This window comes from Sinocyclocheilus rhinocerous, unplaced genomic scaffold (assembly GCF_001515625.1).
Source record: "Sinocyclocheilus rhinocerous isolate Xijiao unplaced genomic scaffold, SAMN03320098_v1.1 scaffold1268, whole genome shotgun sequence".
Classification (NCBI taxonomy): domain Eukaryota; kingdom Metazoa; phylum Chordata; class Actinopteri; order Cypriniformes; family Cyprinidae; genus Sinocyclocheilus; species Sinocyclocheilus rhinocerous.
In genome coordinates, this window is record NW_015664016.1 from 1,250,456 (window position 1) to 1,270,791 (window position 20,336).

General features: G+C 37.1%; 2 non-coding genes across 2 annotated transcripts; both read left to right on the top strand.

The window, feature by feature from the left end:
- Window positions 1-16,751: 16,751 nt before the first annotated feature.
- trnal-uaa (transfer RNA leucine (anticodon UAA)) lies at window positions 16,752-16,834 on the top strand. Its single transcript has one exon. It is a non-coding gene; the product is annotated as a tRNA-Leu (tRNA).
- A 1,673-nt stretch (window positions 16,835-18,507) lies between these two features.
- trnal-uaa (transfer RNA leucine (anticodon UAA)) lies at window positions 18,508-18,590 on the top strand. Its single transcript has one exon. It is a non-coding gene; the product is annotated as a tRNA-Leu (tRNA).
- The last annotated feature ends 1,746 nt before the right edge of the window (window positions 18,591-20,336 follow it).

The following is a 20,336-nucleotide window of genomic DNA, read 5'->3' on the forward strand; positions in this document are numbered from 1 at the left end:
GGGCAAGTTCACTACTGTAAATTGATTTACAGTAGTGAGGAAATACAGTAGTGACCGTATATTTTCCCATAATCCTTTGCGGTTTACAGTAAAATACTGTATACACATTTTACAGTATCTTACTGTACATATTACAGTATAATACTGTTCAAATTACAAAAATCAGTTACAGTGTATAAGTCATGAACTGTTCTCCTTATGGTCGGCGTATGATGACAGCTCTGACTTCATAATTGAGATTAACAGAGACTTTGCCCCTGACTTCAGCACCAAAGTACTGTGAATTCTGCGGTTAACCATGAAAACTATACCAGCTGGGGACACAGAGCAACTGGTTGGCCGGTCGATGTTCTTGCAATCGATCATGAGAGAACATTATGAAAACAAACAGCCGCCAGGGTCGGAAGCTTGGGGAAAGTTGTCTGCCTCTAACTCCTTTCATTTCACGCTGCTTTCATTTCCTGTCTGGGAGAACAGTGCTGAGTATCTTTTCAGCGTGCTCAGCTGAAATCTATAATATTTCATCATTATGAATGAGTTTGTGCAATTAGTGAGTAGGAAAACCTCTTTCATGAAGCACAATGGCTATCTGTTAAATGACTTTCCATATACGATTATGCGGTATGGTTAATATAAATGGGCGCGGTTTGTGAGTGCTGACATCACCACTAAACACGGACGATGGAACACAGACCGCAAGCCTATAAAGAGGTTTATGGAGTGAATAAATATGGTGTGGGCCCTGTAATATTTTCAGACAATCAATCAAAGTGAACTAAGAAGCAAGGCTCCCTTATTTTCATTTCATACATGGAGCATCACAAGAGTTCACAAGGCATACGGTTTTATTTACACTGATGTGAGGTTCTTCATAAAGGAACCAGGATTTAAGGTTCACACATCAAAAAAGGCAGTTAAAGTTTGCTGATGCAAGGTACTAATAAAAACAAACATGCATTTTCTTCGTCTGGTATATATGGGAATGAGGAACCATCATCAAGATGCAATTAAAGATTAAAAGACAATGAGTCATATCTTCCTGCATCCAGAATCAGAGTGAGTTTTATTGCCATTTTTGGCAATGTAGCTTCCAGTGCACACATCCATGTTTGCATACTATCCTTAATAAATAATTTATACGATGTGTTGACTGTGTTCCAAATCACATTGAAAAAAGCATAACAAAGGTGTCTAAATTATATATTTTGTTGTGATTGTACAACAAATGGGCCTGCGCAATCAAGATGCTGTTTATAATGTGTATTTCCATTACCAAACTCCCATCACCAGCCAAGTACATACTTTTATTGTGTATTCTGAGTAGGGATGTGCCGATACGAGTATCGGTACCAAACGGTTCACGGGGCAAATTCCAAATGGAAGTGATCATCCCTATCCCCTTGGAGTGGGGACTTTGGAGTGAGCAGGGCATGTGCGTGCCATTATGTAGTCGTTTGGAATGCACTTGGCAAAGCAAGTGACGTAATTTCCTCATTATCTTCAGCTGGCATGTTCCTGTGACAACGTAGCATGGTGTCCGTCAGCAGGCATAAAAAAAATATACAATTTAAATTTTTTAAAGTTTTATATATATTAGTTTTTTATATATTATATAGCATAAAACGTTTTAAAATATAAAATGTATGTTTATTTGCAACAGTTATGCTAACAACAATAAAAAGACATTTATGACAGTAAAACAGCGAATCTGCTGACGGACACCGTGCTGCGTCACGTCGCTCGCTTTGCCAAGTGCATTCCAAACGACTACATAATGGCACGCACGTGCCCTGCTCACTCCAAAGTCCCCACTCCAAGGGGATAGGGATGATCACTTCCATTTGGAATTTGCCCCGTGAACCGTTCGGTACCGATACTCGTATCGGCACATCCCTAATTCTGAGTATGCAAACTGGGACTCTTTGCATATCTTCATCCTGTAGACTGACTGAAGCAATCCTCAACTTTCCATCTAGCCGTTTTTGTATAAAAACTGCACTGCAGTTGGTGATGAATCATCTGGGAACCAGCATAGGCCCAAAACACATTCTCGGACAATCTTACTCAGACTTACTCAAACAGCGAGTCTCGTTCCCCTAAAAGGCAAAAGGCCTCTTATAAAAGGAACTGAAAAGATGTTGATAAGTGTGTTTCTAAAAAGGAACAGCCACCCTTCTATGGTTTATTCAGGACAGCGTCATCACCGAGCCATCCAGTGCAATTAACATCCATGTGTGAATGACCTCAAATTAGAACAAATAGGTTACACGACAATGGATTTAGGGTAACTACTATATTTAGTGGCGATTTACGAAATGAAAAGGATTTAGTTTTCATAGTACTTGTTATTCACCCAAACATAAAGTTGCACATGTGATTCATTAACTTTACAGATGTTTACCCAAAGATTTGCCAAGATCTGTTTTTGTTTACCAGACAAAAAGGCAATGGCCCCTCTCATCTTTGTCCCTTTCAAACCACCCATTTGCGTCGCCCTGAAATATCAACAGGTTTTATTCCCAATGTTAACAATGCTTTAAAAGTCTCAGACGGGCTTGAAAAGAGCACTCAGAGTGGGGTCTGCATCTATCAATCAGTTGTAGACTCATGCAATACACAAACCCTAAGAGGCAAATAAATGTCTAGCAGTAGCTTGTTTCTTTACAAAATCACTTTTGTACAAGAATAATAGGTAAATATTGAATTAAATTCCAATGCTAACCCACTCCTGAATCAAGTCCAGACTGAATTCATCCTCCACTGGAGTAATTAGATTTAATAGTGACCATCTGGTTGTCATCCCCTCAAATTCGCATTAAGCGAGACCCACTGGTTAAAAGTCAAGTGATTGACATGCACATTGAATTTGCCTCTCTTTCACGCTGACAATAGCTTGTAGCCAGACACAATATCTCATTTGTCCAAAGTTAGCATTTCCAGCCAACGTCTTGTTTGTGAATGAAAGAGGGGCACAAACTCTTGCTGTTTCACTTTTCTTCTGCAGGCTCGCCAGGGTCTGCAATGACAAAGTGGATGTCACTTGTCAAACACATCCACTGTTTGTTCACAAAACAACAGCGCTGCTTATTATGGCTTTGACAGTGGGAAGCAAGAGCTAAAAAAAAAAGCTCAAATAAATTTGGGGGACAGATAAAAGATTCTAAGGCCATAGGGGGTAAAATTTGACTATTAAAAAAACCCGAAATGTTTAGCAAGGCTGTTTAGCAACAGAGCAAACAAGCATGTTTTTTCATCTAATGCAGTTTTGTAATAGCCTAAAATATATGAGCCATTAAAATCGGCACATACCCAGTACCCTCAAATCAACTTTCAGTATGAATAAATAATAATTCCTCTTGTTCGAATCCCAGACCGCCAGCCCATTTATAATTTCACGCCGTCTCCAGTCATCGTGCGAAGAGGAAAGCTGCTTGTTTTGACAGATTGGGTTGCTTTGATGCATACTTCAGTTGTGGTGGATTTTTGCAGCTGCATTGCATGTTAAAGTAAACGGTCGAGTTGATAAGATCGTCATAGATGAATTTGCAAGCAGGATCTCTCAAGCAGCTGGAAAGTATAAGGGCAGAGAGGAATGCAATAGCATGACTTTTGCTGCCGTGCCACTTTGTGTGGCAAAATATGGACAGCGGGAGGGATATTAGAAAACGAAAGTGTGGAGGAATAGTATTGGCAAATGAAAATCATAATGAGAACCATAGTGTTGTCTGAAATTACAAAGGATTCGTAATCATAATGCTGTGTCATGACCATTGTGACTGTTATTGGTAGTAATTTAGAAGTTATTTAGAAGTAATTGTATTTAAAAGTCTTGATGTCTGACTGTTCTGTAATGTTCTCTATTTTGTTAAAATATGTATTCATCTCATAAGAAAGAAAATTCACAAATGCAATCTTTATAACCCCAATTGTTCTCCCAGACAAAAATAAGAGCGTAACGCAAGACTTTTGCTTAAAGTAACAGTAATTTTGTCACTATTCACTCTTTTTTCGTTTTTGGATAGACTGTTTCTTTAAAGCTTCTCAATGTTTCTTCTTGAGAAAGAAACCCCTGTAATCTCAAGTTTCAGAGTGTCAGATCTCAACAATGTCTCAAATTGCCAATATATCAATATACTCTTCAATATACGTAATTTCTCATAACATAATTTCACAATTACAATATCTCAACCATTGTGTCATTTGTGTCTATTTTTATTTCTCCAGCATAATTCTATGAGAAACAGCTGAGAAAGTTGTTAGAAGTCCAATTTTTCCCTTCTGTCTGGTTTTCCTCCATGATGTCAGGTTTGATATTATCAAATCGCCGTCTGAACACAGAGGCTATGGTCTGGGGAGAATGTATGACTGGTATCGTTTTCCCATTGAGCTCGGCATAGACATCGGGACATACAGAGGAATGAAAATAGACTGAACGGGGGTCTAGAGGGTTCCGCTGGTTCCAGCTCATTTGGCCACATATAGCAGTCCTGTATCTCTCTGCTTCTATATGGCTTCAAGGTTAACAAGCTGTCTGGAGCCGTTCTGTCTGCTGTCCGCCGTACCTGAAGCTTCATGCAAAGCGGCTCTCTGGGAGATAGAAACTAGATAAGAGTTTCAGTCCTATGACCAAAAGTAGCCTTTCATAGACTTAAAATGTGTTTGGCACTTCACATAGAAATATGAGTAACCTAAAATGTTTGATACTGCAAAGTGTGAGATGTTTTACAAAACTCAGCTGTGACATTCCACAAATTCAGTATGGTTTGGTGTCCTATTACTTTTAAAAACCATTCGAAGCACAAATCCCCTGTTTTTTTTTTGCAGTAAGAAATAGTTCTCACTACAAAAAACAGGTGATTTAGAGTGAACTTGATTGTCACTGGTTTGTGTCAGTTGAGTTATGGCTAAAATTGGGCCTGTTATAATCTTAGATGAAATATGTTATCAAATCAATCAAAACTTAATCAATAAACACGTTTTTTTTATTTATTTTTTATTGTGTGTGAATTTATGTTGTGATATTTATAATTTTTCTTGCCATAATATGTACTACATATGATTAAAAATATTAATAAGACTCATTTATATTCAAACAACGTCATAAGTGTATATATATTCTGAAAGGTAAGCAATTTTTTCTACTAAACATTTACTGAAAAACAATTGTACCCTGTTTGTGGAAAATGCCAATGTTATTTGAGAGTACTGTGTCTTAACTATACATTTGGCAGCTTTTTGTCTCTTTGAAATCAAAAGAGCCTCAAGAACGTTTGTGAGATATGATATTAATCATGGTTGAAGGACATTTAATATCTCTGTCCAATCCACTTCTTGTTGTGACAGATGGCACAGTTGTCATGACGATGGAACAACAGAAAGAAACCGACGCTCAAATGTTGTGCCAGAGACGCTGATGTGATATTTCAGTTATGTTTGACTCAAAGTTTGTGGTTTGCTTGATCAAAGTGAGACGGTTGTTTTATGTGAAAAGAATTAAAGAATTTGGTTATTACATAACTGCCAAAATAAAAAGAGAAAGTGAGTTGGGGAAAAAAGGGAAATAGGACATTCCCTTAGGGCATGAAAATGTGGTAGGACAAGAGAAGAGGTGAGACAACATTGATAGGGGCATTAAACGGCTGAAGAACAGATGCATGCAGTTATGTCAACACATTCATCACTGATTAATATCATTGCCATAACAAGAACAAGCGGTCCTGACCACCAGACAGTTCAAAGCATTAAAGCACTCTACTTGACGTCAACAGTAATTTATATGCTTTGTTTTAAATACAACTATTCTTTAAGAATGTGAGAAATCTTGAGCAAATTATATATGTAATATCTGTTTTGCATTTTGCATGCAAGAGCCTGTTACCACATCATTTCCCCATTACAAAAGAAACAGGGTCTTCAAGCTGTCGCTTTGCTGCTGTAGTTGTAGTAATTTGTGTCGAAAATAAAAATCGAACTAAAATAAAAATCTAGTCCCAAACTAGCTATCTACTGAGTGACCAGCAATAGTATATTTTTTACTTTTTACTTTTATTACTTTTATTCTATTTTTATTCTTTAAAAAAAATAGGAAGAAAAAACTTTCTAAAACTTCTATTTTTCTTTGTAGATTTTTTTCCTGTTTGAGGGATGTTGGAGACAATTAATAATTTTAATGACTAATTATTTATTATTTAATAATATCTGTTTTACTTATTATTTACTTTATTTACTTTTTATTCTATTTTTAATTTTTACTCTTTATTTTTATATTAAAGCAAGGAGATCGAACTTTGAAAATAAAATAAAATAAAATAAAAAATATAGTGCACTCTAACTTCATTTCAGTCCCTAAAGAGTCCGTAAGAGTGCACATTTCATTTTATTTTATTTTATAAAATATATATTTTATTTTATAAAATACATTTTATTTTTTAATAAATATATCTTTTATTTTATATATCAAAATGTAATCTCCCTACATAAAAAAATTAAACAGAAATCATACAAATAAGCAAAATAACTAAATAGGTAAATAGATAGAAAGGAAACAATGAATAAATAAAATTACAATTATTTCACACATTACATATAATATGATGAGAAGAGGGCATGTTAGAAAATGGATCCCAATACCAGAATTTCTATCTTCCTTGACCTGAATACATGTGATGAAAGCATTGAGAGCATGTCAAGCCCGCACATGAACTTTACGATAGCAATCAGATGTGGACTGAGATACGTCTCCGTGCAATAAGGGACTTTAAAATGAAAAAGAGCAGGAATGTGTGTGGAAGGATCCCTTTAAAAGCCTGGTGACGTGACCACCAAAATCCCTTGACCCACAAAAATATCAGCAGATCGTAGTGACCTTGCTCATGTTTAATCTATACTCCTAATGTGAATGACACTTTTGAAGTAATCAGATAATAAAATAAGGGCTTTCCTTGTCTGGGTCAAGTTGTGGGATAACCAGACCTGATTCTGTGTGACCTGATATCAAGACCCTTATCAGAGCTCTGTATCATGAGAGAGCTCAACCCTGCTATCATAAGCTCTGTTTGAAATCACAAACAAACTGCAGGAGGAGGCCAAAGACAACACAGAGAGGCAAGATGAAACAAGGAATCTCCTAGAGATAAAAAACAACAACTGCAGGCTGTCCAATGTCCTCCAGGGGTCAGGGCCAAAGTTCAAAGGATCCAGGAAAGAGAAATCACCGTGGAAGCCATTGATCACATATGCAATGGATCCAGAGAAAATTCCTTTTAAAAAATCCAAAAATGAAAAAGGATTAATCTGAAGAAAAAAAAAAATCAATCTCCAACATCCCTCAAACAGGAAAATTCAAGAAAGAACAATTTAATTTCATATTTTATTTTATTTTTAAAGTTCAATTAATTAATTTACTATTAATTAATTAATTATAATGAATTATTATTAAAACATAAATAGAAACAAGAAAAATAGAATAAAACGTAAAATAGACATAATTAAATAATAAGTAAATAATAATTAAAATGATAAATTATCTCCAACATCTCTAAAACAGGAAATTCAAGAAAGAATGTTTTAAAAATCATCAAAAGAGTGGACAATTTAATTTAATTTAAAATGTAATTTAATTTTTATTTTTCAAAGTTCAATTTCTCTGCTTAAAAATAAAAATCAAGAGTAAAGCATAAACATAGGAAAAAAAGTAAAATAGATGTATTAAATAGTAAATAAATAATTACTAAAATTATTAATTATCTCCAGCAGAATTTAAGAAAGAACTATTTTATTTTGTTTTATTTTATTAAAGTTTATTTTCCCTACTTAAAAAATGAAAATAAAGAATAAAAGTAAAAATAGAAAAAGGTCAATAAAATGTTAAATATATATAATTAAATATTAAATAAAGAATTAAAAAAAAAAAAAGTTCATTCTCCCTACTTTGCAATGATAATGAATAAATTAGGAATAGTTGAATTAGTCAATTATCTCCAACATCCCCCAAACAGGAAGAATTCATGAAAGAACAATTTCAAAGATCATCAAAATAGCTAAATAAAGTTCATTAATTATTAAAAGCATGTATTATGAATGATTTATCTCTATCATGAAATGTCCTTTAACGTATAAGGAATATTCACTAACCTTTGACCTTTCTTTCAATGCAACAGCTTTACACAAAGACAGGAGGTGAGCTGAATTGAATATAAATCAATCATTCATATTGTCCTTCAATGTAAGGATCAAAGGTCAAGCTTCTCGTCTCAGGCGTTTGAAATGCTCAAGCATTTATTGCACCCTTGTTTATGGCGAGGCGAGACGGCCGAGCAGAATGCTGAGTTTGTAGTAGAGATTGTTATGCTTGTGCAACCTGAGATTACACACACACACACACACACACACACAGATCCTCGTGTGGGAAAGGTCAGCATGCAGAGTGTGTGTGAGAGTCTGTGAGAGAGTGTGATGTCCTTGAAATATCGTCTCTTCCCCCACTGCTGCAGTCATTTGTCACCCTGGCACGCTGTCCTGATGTCCTGATCATATTTATGTGCTGGCCGGCAGCCACTGACCGACCGTGAGTAATGAACATATGACCCTCTGCACACATACTGTATAAACCTCCTGCTTCCCTTCAGCTCTGTGCCTCACCATCACATCCTTTCTTAGTAGTGCTTGCTAAGTCAAGCATCCATCACTATTACTATTGCTAACACTTGGGAATAAGGATATGAACAAATCCTTAACTCTAAGTATTAAACTATTTTGTATTACACTTTGCGTTGCTATGAAAATAAATTATACCTCTGAATGGTGTGCTATTGCATTTCTAAACAATCAGATACACGATTTTCGCCTTGTGGGCGTCAAAATGGAAGAAAAAATCCCACAGGCTTGGAGAACCTAGAATATCATACTTCATATCTATCATCAAGTTTACTAGTAAACACCTAGCAACCATCCACAACACCCTAGCAACAGCAAGCAACCACCCAGCAACACCTCTGTATTTGTTCTGACGCTGTCTGAAAGATAGACATCACACCTAATAAGGAACGTTCCAAAAACATTACAGTATGTATACGTTATGCAAATGTTAGGTACAAAAATTTTGCATAAGCAAATATGTTTTTATTTCACATTTGCTTTTCTTCACACTATCGGTTAGATTTAGGGTAGCATTTAGCATTTATTTTATTTCCAAACTACCATGATGTATACGACCAATGTAATTAAAGGTTGCTCCACAAATTGGATATTTCACTTTAAAAGTATTGCAAAACGTGCAAGAAGCAACATATTGTCATATTGCAAAAATGTCGTCACAGGCACATTTTTCCAATGACCCTGAGTTGTATTTTTAAATAGTTCCCTTAAAAATCATTCATCATGTTCAAGTAAAGTGGATGGTGTAGCCTTTAGAAATCAGTATTTTAAACATATTCAGCATCACAACCCACTATTGAAGACATCACTGAATTCAATGATGAACTGTCTTTAACTGGAAAATTAGTGTTTACTATTGTCATTTTGCATTATTGACACACTATTTTCCTAATTAATGCTGTTCAGTTGCTTTGACACAATCTGTATTGTTAAAAGCGCTATATAAATAAAGGTGACTTGACTTGACTTGACTATTGGAAATTTGGAATATTACAAATCAATTTTCCTGGAAACATTGAGAAAACACTCTCAGAAACATTCCAATAAACTTAAACTAGCCTACTGTTCTGTGCACTCTGAAATTTGAACATTCACTCAAAAAAATGCTGGGTTAAATATAAACCAGCGCTGGGTTAAAAAGGGACAACCGCAGCTATTGGGTTGTTTTGACCCAGCGCTGGGTTAAAAAGGGACAAACCCAGCTATTGGGTTGTTTTGACCCAGCGGTTGGGTTGTTTTGAGTCAAAACAACCCAGTAGATGGGTTTGTCCCTTTTTAACCCAGCATTTTTAGAGTGTTCTCACAACCAAAATGGAATGTTTAGAAAATGTTTTTAGTTTATAAATTGGTTATAAACATATAAACTCTAACACCTCCTGATAAACTGCTAACATCAGCAGGTTAACTGTGGCTCTGGTTAACACTGATACAGTGGACAAATATGAATCAAGTATATCAAATGCAGTGAAATGAGAATAATTCATCAGCAAACAATGTGCAACAGAACAACAGCTGCTCCATGAAACCCCTCCTAATCAAGCACAAAGACCTTTTTGTGGGCACATATATATGGTTTATGTTTCTACCCAGAGCTTTTGACAGATATACTGGTGTGGCAATAATGAAAGGAGTTTTCTTTTAAGAAGATTCAATCAATAAACTGATACGTTCCAGAAAATACTGTTGTTTACTGCTGTTTGGAGGAGAGCTATAAAGAGGAGTAAATGAAAAAGGCTTTGGCTTGATTTATGAACCCAGAGGAGCTTATAAAATACACTCAGATCTGTCGGCCTTTACAGTTATTCCAGTCGATAAAAAATTGGCAAGGACAGATGTCATGCTGTTATTCCTCTAGAGCAGATGTCCTTCAGTACTGATCACACAATCACTGCTGCATGACATGTGACATATGAAGGACACTTAAGTGCACTACATTCTACAAATGAAGATTTTGCACTTGAGAAATAAAGCTTTTGATTTCATTTTTTTTTTGTGGCTATTTGTTGCTTTAATTGATATATAAAAAAAACAAAACAGGAATGCCAGAATGAAACGTCATTTTGCGATGTAATGAACTTTGAGCTGAATTGAGAGTGAGATTGAAAAGAGAGCAGGTTAAGATTGCAGTTCTTATCTTTCTCAAGAGGAATTTAAAGACCTGCCTCAGATAAACTCACAGAGATGACCGCACTGCATCCTGGAGTCAGACTCATCCGCTCTAGCACTTGGATAGACCAGAACGTGACATCTGGCATCTGACAAAGATATCAGTTAACATAAATAACAATGTGAAACTACTTTTTCCAAGTCTCATAAGAAACAGAGAAGAGTTTACCAGGATGTCAGAGTGGTTAAGGCATTGGACTTAAGATCCAATAGACAAATGTCTTCGTGGGTTTGAACTCCATTCCTAGTACATCAATGAGAATTTTAAATAGAACATATAAATGTGTTTCTCAAAAACTGGTATCTGTTAAAAAAAAACAAAAAAGGTACTTGTAAATGGAACAAATGGCCGAGTGGTTAAGGCGTTGGACTTAAGATCCAATGGACGCATGTCCATGTGATCAGAATCGCAAAGCAGATGCAATCTGTCAAAAAAAATGGTGTGTCACTTAAAGGGGTCCTATTATGCTCTTTTACAAAGACTTGATTTTCTTTTTGGGGTGTACTAGAACAGGCTCTCATTAGCCGCCTGCGAGCTTCAGTGTAAATATTGCGTCAAAATCAAATCAATTTGAGCGCGATTTAAACCCGGATGATTGTAACCACTCTAAGTTCATCTGCCTTGGGAAAGCTAGCGTGTCTGCGACATAGTGATGATAACACTCCTTGCCTTCTCTAGTGCAGCTCAACCAGGTCTCGTCCCATTCGTTGATATTTGTGATATCACAAATCCTGGAAAATATGCGTTGTAGTCCAAACGAGTCGTTCGTTGTAGTTTTTGAAAAGTGATTTCTGTTAAATAAAATATCTCCTTTTGAAGTGGACTTTGAGCTTTGTAACTTTGCAGATCTTTTTTATGCTCAAACAGCAACATTACAGACTAACATAGCATAATAGGACCCCTTTAAGACCCAATGGACAAATGTCCTCATGGGTTCAAACCCCACTCCTGGTAGGGAAGAGAATTTTAAATGGAATATAGTAATGCAGGATGATGGTAATATGCTTATGTTATGAACAAAAGATAGAATCTGGCAATCATAAGTTAAACTGTACTATGTGGTTATAACAAGACTGATACACAAACATCTGTATAATTGCTAGCCATTTAACACCACAAAACCAAAATCAAATCCAATCAATCAAATCCATTGCTAATACTTCGATGCGTGTTTGCTGTTTTCCCTTCAAAATTATGTCACTTCCTGGAGTGAAAGAGTTAAAGAGATTTTACAAATAAATAAAAATAACAGGATAGAAAGTGATACTGAGGATGCAAGACAAACATAAACTCATCTCCAATTACAACAATATTTCCAGGAGTATTGTATGCGACATTTTAATCTGAGAAAGGATTTTCTTTATTTACACTCTTATAAATAATGAATCCATGAAGAACCTTTAGCATCCATGGAACCGTTCCATAGAACACACAGTTCTTTACAGTGGAAAAAGGTTCCTTGGATTATTAAAATGTTCTTTACACTAAGGTTCTTTTAAGAACTGTTCACTGAAAGGTTTCTTTGGGGAACCAAAATGGTTCTTCAATCACTACTAAAAAAAACTTTTAAAACCATTCATTTTAAAAGTGCAAGAAACAATGTAATAGAAAAAAAACAATAAATGATATAGAGTCAGTCCTTGAATTGTAGACATTAACTAATATTACATTGTTGGTGAGCACTTACTGTAAGTGAATCAAAATTTTATATAGGCTACTGTATATGTATGTATTATAAAAGCTAATAGTACTTGAGCACCTTCTGTTGGGACCCGCTATAATCACAATAAAAAGGTAAACTATGGTAAAACCATCAGTTTCTACTAACATCATCTGTTCTGATGTTTTAATTCTAATGTTCACTTACATGGCATGACTTACAGCTTAAAGGGATAGTTCACCCAAAAATGAAAATGTGATGTTTATCTGCTTACCCCCAGGGCATCCAAGATGTAGGTGACTTTGTTTCTTCAGTAGAACACAAACGAAGATTTTTAACTCAAACCGTTGCAGTCTGTCAGTCTTATAATGGAAGTGAATGGGTGTGTAAAGACACGAAACGAATGGACCATTGACACTCTATCTACAATCTCAATTAGGAGTGTCAATGGTCCATTTGAGAGATAGGTGGCGGTAATGAACTTATAAGTCTGCGATCCGCCATAAAGCAAGAAGAAGAAGAAGACGTGTCACGCGCCGGCTGTCGAGGACGCGTTCAGGACAGTTCAGACATTGTAGTGCATCAGATGTAAAAAACTATATAGATACTGTTCAGTTTATTGCACAGACCGATCGTTTCATGTCTTTACACATCAATGTATCGTCACAAGCCGCAGGGTTTAATTTGGTTTTGTTTGTGTATGTTTTTTTTGACTCTCAAAGCCGTGATTCCCATTCACTTCCATTTTAAGACTGACAGACTGCAACGGTTTGAGTTAAAAATCTTCGTTTGTGTTCTACTGAAGAAACAAAGTCACCTACATCTTGGATGCCCTGGGGGTAAGCAGAAAAACATCACATTTTCATTTTTGGGTGAACTATCCCTTTAAGGTTTCTTTCACTTTCCTGTTCAATTTTAGCACCCCATTCGTCCAGCGCTGAGGCCGAGGTGTTTACTGTCTGCTCCAGGTGCTGTTACGAGGGCCAGGCCCGGGTAGAGCGAGGGGCCACCCTGGATAGCATAAACAAACAGACCCCAGAGAGCCTGCTGTTTTGATAATGTCCATGATTAGCTCAGGTGCTGGGTTATGACCCTGCCAGACCCACAGGCCTGGCGGGGGCTGTGTGTGTTTTCCTTCTTCGTCGACAAGGAAAAGCTGCAGCTGCTTTTACTAGGCCGGATCCCCTGACACAGAACAATTTAAACCAGAAGCCCCTGACAGGACAGACTGAAAGGAAATGAAAATTGTAGTTTTGTAGCATTTAGTTCATGTTTATTAGATTAAATATGCCAGTATACACTTAAAACGTACAAAATATACTTTAAGCTCATTTAAAAATCATTCTTTTATACAAAGCTATAAAGTGTGTGACAATCTCAAGACATCTGATGGTTTTAAAAAGCACGATACGTCCTGCCCCATCTTCCCATTTTAATATGAAATACACAAGGCTTTCGATAAGTGGATATTACACATCATTCACTTTTTAAAGTCATCAATAAGAAACAATCAGTACCATAAACTTAAGTAGTTTCCACGGATGCTAAAGGTTCTTCATGGAAACATGAATGTCAAAAAAGAACCTTTATTTTAAAGATTGTACAGATTTTAAATGATCCTTTGCTTGCTCTATATGCACATTCAATCAATTTTTGTTCCCAACAAAATTCTATTTTAGATACCTTTATAAAGAAATAAACATCTAGTGGGCCAAAAAAAAACTGGAACAAAAATAACTCTCGCTATTTGATGAAAGAATGAATCAATATACACACAAACCACCCAGATCGCAGGAATCAGATGTGGGGTGAGTACTGCTGGAGGGAATGTAATGTGTACCCACCACCCTCTGTTACTGCATACTGAAAAGAGAAAGAAAGAATGGACCGTGAGTTTGGAGTTTGTGTTGTGCTCATGGACCAGCTGTGTAAATCTCTCACTGTCCTTCTCAGGGGGAGCACAGACTCATTTTTAGAAACAATGGTATTCCAGCGCATTCTTCAGGCATGTAACTGTAGAGAGATCAAGAACTGCGTTAGAGCTCCGTTCAATCCCCGTTCAACACAGACTGAAGCTCTCAGGTGGCCTGAAATAGGTAAAGAGGTCGTTAAGGAAACGAGGAGGCTGCGCATATAAATAGCTCGAGTTATTGAGTCTCCAATAAACCAGTTCCCTTCTGTCTGTCTAACTCATCTTCCTCCATCCCTGTGTCATTTATCGGAAAAGAAGTAGTGTGTTATATTGATTCGCAGCACCCTGCGGTAAACGAACCCTTCCCCCGTGACCTGTCAGGTATGACAGACAAAAGAAGAGAAAAAAATAACTGAAAAAATTAAGCTCATGCTGGGAATTACTCGTCTACAATATCAAGAAATCATTTGCACCAAAAAGCCACCGCAATTACCCAACAAGAGCCCTCAGAGAAGATAATGACTGCTTGTGCTTCAAAGGCGACTATCCGAATCAAATTATTTGACATGTCTGGTCTGCCAGTAGATGCTATACACATACCAGTCAACATATCAACCATGAAACTAGAAAAAGCTTATAAAAATTATATATATAATTTATATACCATATTTATTATTTTATAAATATAATAAGCTTCAACTGTTAATAGCTTTAATTATTTAGGTCCAATAATATATCTTTATATTTTTTTAATACATTTTTTAGATGTTACATTTTAGTTGAAGCATGAACCATTCGGGGCTTCATTTCATTAATTTAATTTTCAAAAACCTATGACAACCTTTTGTGACAACTTACCCTATATAATGAGACATCACTGCCCTGCTGTTGAGACATATTGCCACAAAAGGTCAATGTGTGTTTAATCGACTGTATCTATTAAAAGCAGGAATATTCAGTAGCTTTTTTGTGGCCATGACTTTAAAGTGTGCGTCTAAAACAGAAATTTACTTTAAGAAATATTTGTTTGACGTATAGTGTGACAACTAGCCCCAGTCTCTCCTATTTGCCAGTCCATCAGTCCCATCAGGTGAAACAACAACTATATCACAAAAACATAAAGACTCGTTGTGATTTTCTTTCTTGTTTTCAACACCAAGAATAAGATGCCACATGGAATTCTAGAGTTACACACACAAATAACTAAAACATAACTAAAATAATAAAACATTAGAATTTTTAGCTAAATTTATGGTAAAAGTGGTCAGAAGATAAATGACTTTTCTTTGGTAAACTGTTTGTATCTCTCTTTTTTTCATTTAAGCATGCCAAAAAAGGTAAGTCTGTTGTTCTTACATTGCAGTTTTAACCACCATGATGTTGCATTCCTAAAAAAATTATTTCAAAATGCCCTTTTTATTTGCTAAAAGACATTTTTTACTCTCATCTAGTGCTTGGTGAGTATTGATTTTGGACCCTGCATGTATACACAGACCACCACTGCCATAACCACGAAAGCGCAGCAGTAATCTCCTTCCCCCAGAGCTGCAAAGTCATTATCAGCTGTCCAGGTCTTACTTATGAGCTCCAAGCTCCCAAGAGACACTGAAATAAGTGTGCTGATCAATGGGGGAGGTGAGGGCCGGTGGGGTCCCGCTCCTAAACGAGGGGCCGAGGAGGAACAGAGGGATTCAGAATGATGAAGGAGTCTTTGAAGAGCTTGAGATGGAGGGATGATGGCTCTTTGAGGTTTGCCTGGGCACTGAAGGGCTTTTGTGTCGAAACCTCCTGCAAGAACAGTTCACGTTACTGCAGGACAATGGCTGGTTAAACTGCGCACAGAAAGAGGTTAATCCACAAAGAATAGGCTGGTGGCCGGTAAAGCTAGTGACACAGGGCCTGGAGAAAAGCATTAGTCAATAAAGCACTAATTAAAGTGTTTGCTTGTTGAGCCGTGCAGAAGGCGATCAAAGCCGAACGCGGTCGTGTCACAAATGGGGGAGATGCTTAAGGGAACGCGTTCATTCCGCATTAAGGACGGATAAGAACACACACTGAGCAGCTGCACAACCTGTTAAGAAATCCAGTTTTTGGATTTTTTAATTGGGAAGAAAACAAATTTGCCCCACATAGTGATGAGGCTGTATGTGGTTGCTGCCAACAAACTAGTTCCATTGGACAAATCCAATTGGTGCAGTCGTCCTCATGGGTTTTAAACCCCACTTCTGGTAGATCAATGTGATTTTAAATGGAATATAATAATGTGACTGTATGTGGTTGCATTACCAAAACTGGTTTCCCACAGTGGTTAAGAAGTACCTGAAGAAGGAACGAAGGGGTTTCAACACAACAAAGGGACCAGGATGGCCAAGTGGTTAAGGCGTTGGACTTAAGATCCAATGGACAAATGTTCTCGTGGGTTCGAACCCCACTCCTGGTAGATCAATGTGCATTTTAAACAGAATATAGTAATGTGGTTGTGTAACAAACAACTTGGTTTCTGAAGAAACTGGCTCTGAAGTAGCTGTAAAGGGAACACAGGGGTTCATTGCATCACAAAGTGACCAGGATGGCCGAGTGGTCAAGACATTGGACTGAAGATTTAATGGATGAATGCCCTTGTGGGTCTAAACCCCATTCCTGGTAGAGTGATGTGAGTTTTAAACAGAATATAGTAATCTGACATTATGTGTTACAAACAACTTGGTAGATCAATGGGCTCTTTAAAAAAGAATGTAGTGATGTGGTTGTGTTACCCACTCTTGGTAGTTTGTTGCAACATTTAAATATGTTGTGATTACCAACAAAGTGGTTCTAAAATACTTGTATAAGAAACAAAGAGGTGCTAATGTGATGCAGTCACCAGGATGACCGAGTGGTTAAGCCACTGGACTTAAGATCCAATGGGCAAATGTCCTCGTGAGTTCAAACCCCACTCCTAGTAAAGAAATGCAAACACTTTAGATAAAAGCATTTGCTAAAAAAGGAATGGAAATAAAAACATACATCAGCACCAACAAAAAAACACTAGACTTGAGGTTTTTAAGCAAGACTTCAAATCAGTGTTTGCCACAAGGAAGACAGAATATTGGTAAAATATTCATTTCAAGGTCAAACTTGTCAGTGTGCCGAGGTCATTTTAATAACCAGATGTTTGTTTTTCCTCAGAAACCTCTTTCCCTGCCCTCCCATGTGTACCGCGGCTGTGTGTTTCTGACGAAACAGGGTTCATCTCACATGAGCACTTCACTATATGAGTGCTAATAAGAACCATGTCAGGAGGGACTTCTGCAGTTTCAGAAAGTGTGAGGAACTGAGCCCAGCGACTGACAGGTTGTATATAGATGCAATCCACACCTTCTACAGCGCACAAAGTCAGTGTTGATCTCTCTGTCGCTATGGCAACCCTGCAATATTAAGCCACCAGAAACCATGGTTACTGACTTATGTGTGCTTTCCATCCCCACAAGACTGGGGCCGATTTAATGAATGCAGTCATTTCATTGCTTTCTAATGCATTCAAAAGCAATTTCATGTGATTTACAAGCAATAAATTATATCACATTGACATTTTTCCATTAAGGACTAGTGTCACATTACTTTTGCTTAAGTCAGGCATTCAGTTAAAGATTATGGCATAACTGTGTTTTCTAAATGTCTTTCTTTGAATACTTTGTTGCGCACAATTCTAATTTGTTTTTGTTTTGCCCACACTTTCATTTAGCAAGTAATGAGATCAAATCCATTCATTCAGAATATGTAGTCAATATCCGGCATATTGGTCACCATAATAATGCCATCAGCATTAACTTGAGAAACTTTCCATTACTGTGTAAAAAGAAATACTTGGAAATTATGGCAGATCATTGCATTTTATACATTCATGCATATGCTAGCGTAATATGGAAAGGTTGAGTAAATATGGTCACATTTAGAACAATACCTGGAGAAAACTCTATACACATGATGCCATCAGCATACAGATCAACCTTTAAATGGCCTCCCATGGAGAAAGATGCTTTGTGGGTTCATACAGTAATGCTGCTCTGCTGTTTAAGTGCTCCTACAGTGCTCCTGTGAAAGACACAAAGGGGTTATTAGCATCATACAGGCATCAGGATGGCCGAGTGGTTAAGGCGTTGGACTTAAGATCCAATGGACAAATGTCCTCGTGGGTTCGAGCCCCACTCCTGGTAGTCCAGTTCAATCTTTAAAAATGAAGTTGCTCTGCAGGTGTATTTCTGAAGCAGCCAGTTAAATAAAGAAAGGGCTTGTTGGCATTGCACAGGCTTGTCGTTCCAGATGGTGTAGTTACAGCATCTACCAGCAGGGACTAAGTGGGCTGTGCTAACCAGCCAGACCTTAAACCAGGGTTCCTCAAATCTTGCCCTGGAGGGCCAATGCGCTGCAGAGTTTAGCTCCAACCCTGATCAAACTCACCCACCTGTGATTTTCTAATGATCCTGAAGACATTGATTAGCATGCTCAGGTGAGTTTGATTGGGGATAGAGCTAAACTCTGCAGGAAAGTGGATCTCGTGGGCCAGATTTGAGGATCCCTGCCTTAAACCATTGACACTGTGTACATTACATGTAATCTGGATTACGTAATCAGATTCCAAAAATGAAGTACTTGTAATTAGATTAAATCACATTTTAAAACACTTGAATTCAGACTACAGTTACTTTTTTATTGATTACATGATTACATATTTTTCACACAATAGCAATAAATAATTCAATATTTGTCAATTCTCTCTAATTTCTCTTTTTCGTCTTTTAAATGTTCCTTTCTAAAATACCCTACCGCTTATATTTTCATTAAACTCACAAACCCCCCTGCAGTTCCCTACGCACCCCAGTTTGGGAAACCTTGATGTAATGTAATGTTTAATGCACTTCATGTTGTCAATAACATTGAATGGAATATATTTTCTTTGCATTTTTAAATCTATATGGTACAAGATTATCCCATTTAAATCAATGTGATAAACGAGTTAGGTCAAAAGTAATCTAAACGTAATAAAAAAGTAGTCTGATTATATCAGATGCCAAGTGATTGCCTATGTTTCCCTTTCTAGCAAGCATTTTGTAAAATCATACAGTGGTTTGTTGCTAGGCAATAGCTTGAGTGGCATGTTATTACAGCTCAAATAGATGGTTTTAACAGTGTCCACATAATAATCCACACTTATTTTCCGGTGCCTCACTGAGGCAACTGTGCTGGTTTATTGACTGCCCACCCATCCTGAAAAGAATTGTGATGAAAATGCATTAAAAAATGTAAATGTAAATCCATATTTGCCCACCTTTGATATATCCATTAGTTAAAAATGATTAACATTAGCTGCTTGGAATTAGTAATTATCCAGACATATGCAAACGTAACTCATTCATTAGGTGATTTGTTTCTCTTCACCTCCTTCAATTACAACTTTTTCTTTGTGCAGTTTTCCTCAAACACATCTGCCACATCGCACAGCCCCAAATACAGGCCCTCGTTGTGACTGAACTGTGCAGGAGCATCCATAAATTGGGCAAACCTGAGTGTGCCCTGGTTGGGGGGGTCACCAATAAAGGTCCACTTCCCTTTGGTTGTGGGGTGCTGAACAGCAGGACAGGCCTGGTTTTTCTCACCCTGCCTTCCCATCTGACAACAAATAAACAGCCAGAGGTCTTTAATGTGCCATACAGATGACACCTCCAATCTCTTCCTTCAAAAAGAGTTCAGGAAGCTTTGGGTGTCAAGACAAATATTATGGCAGTGGAGCTTCATTTGGCGTGTGTCTAAGGCTTGAGTCTTTCTTTCTAACCTGTGCGTGAGCTGAAGGAAGAGTGTGGAAGTGAAACACACAAGAGGAACCATCTGTCTGGTGGTCAGCTCTACATTTGGTCAAACTGGTTTATGTGGAACTGTGACTTTAATGAAGAGTCATCATTGGT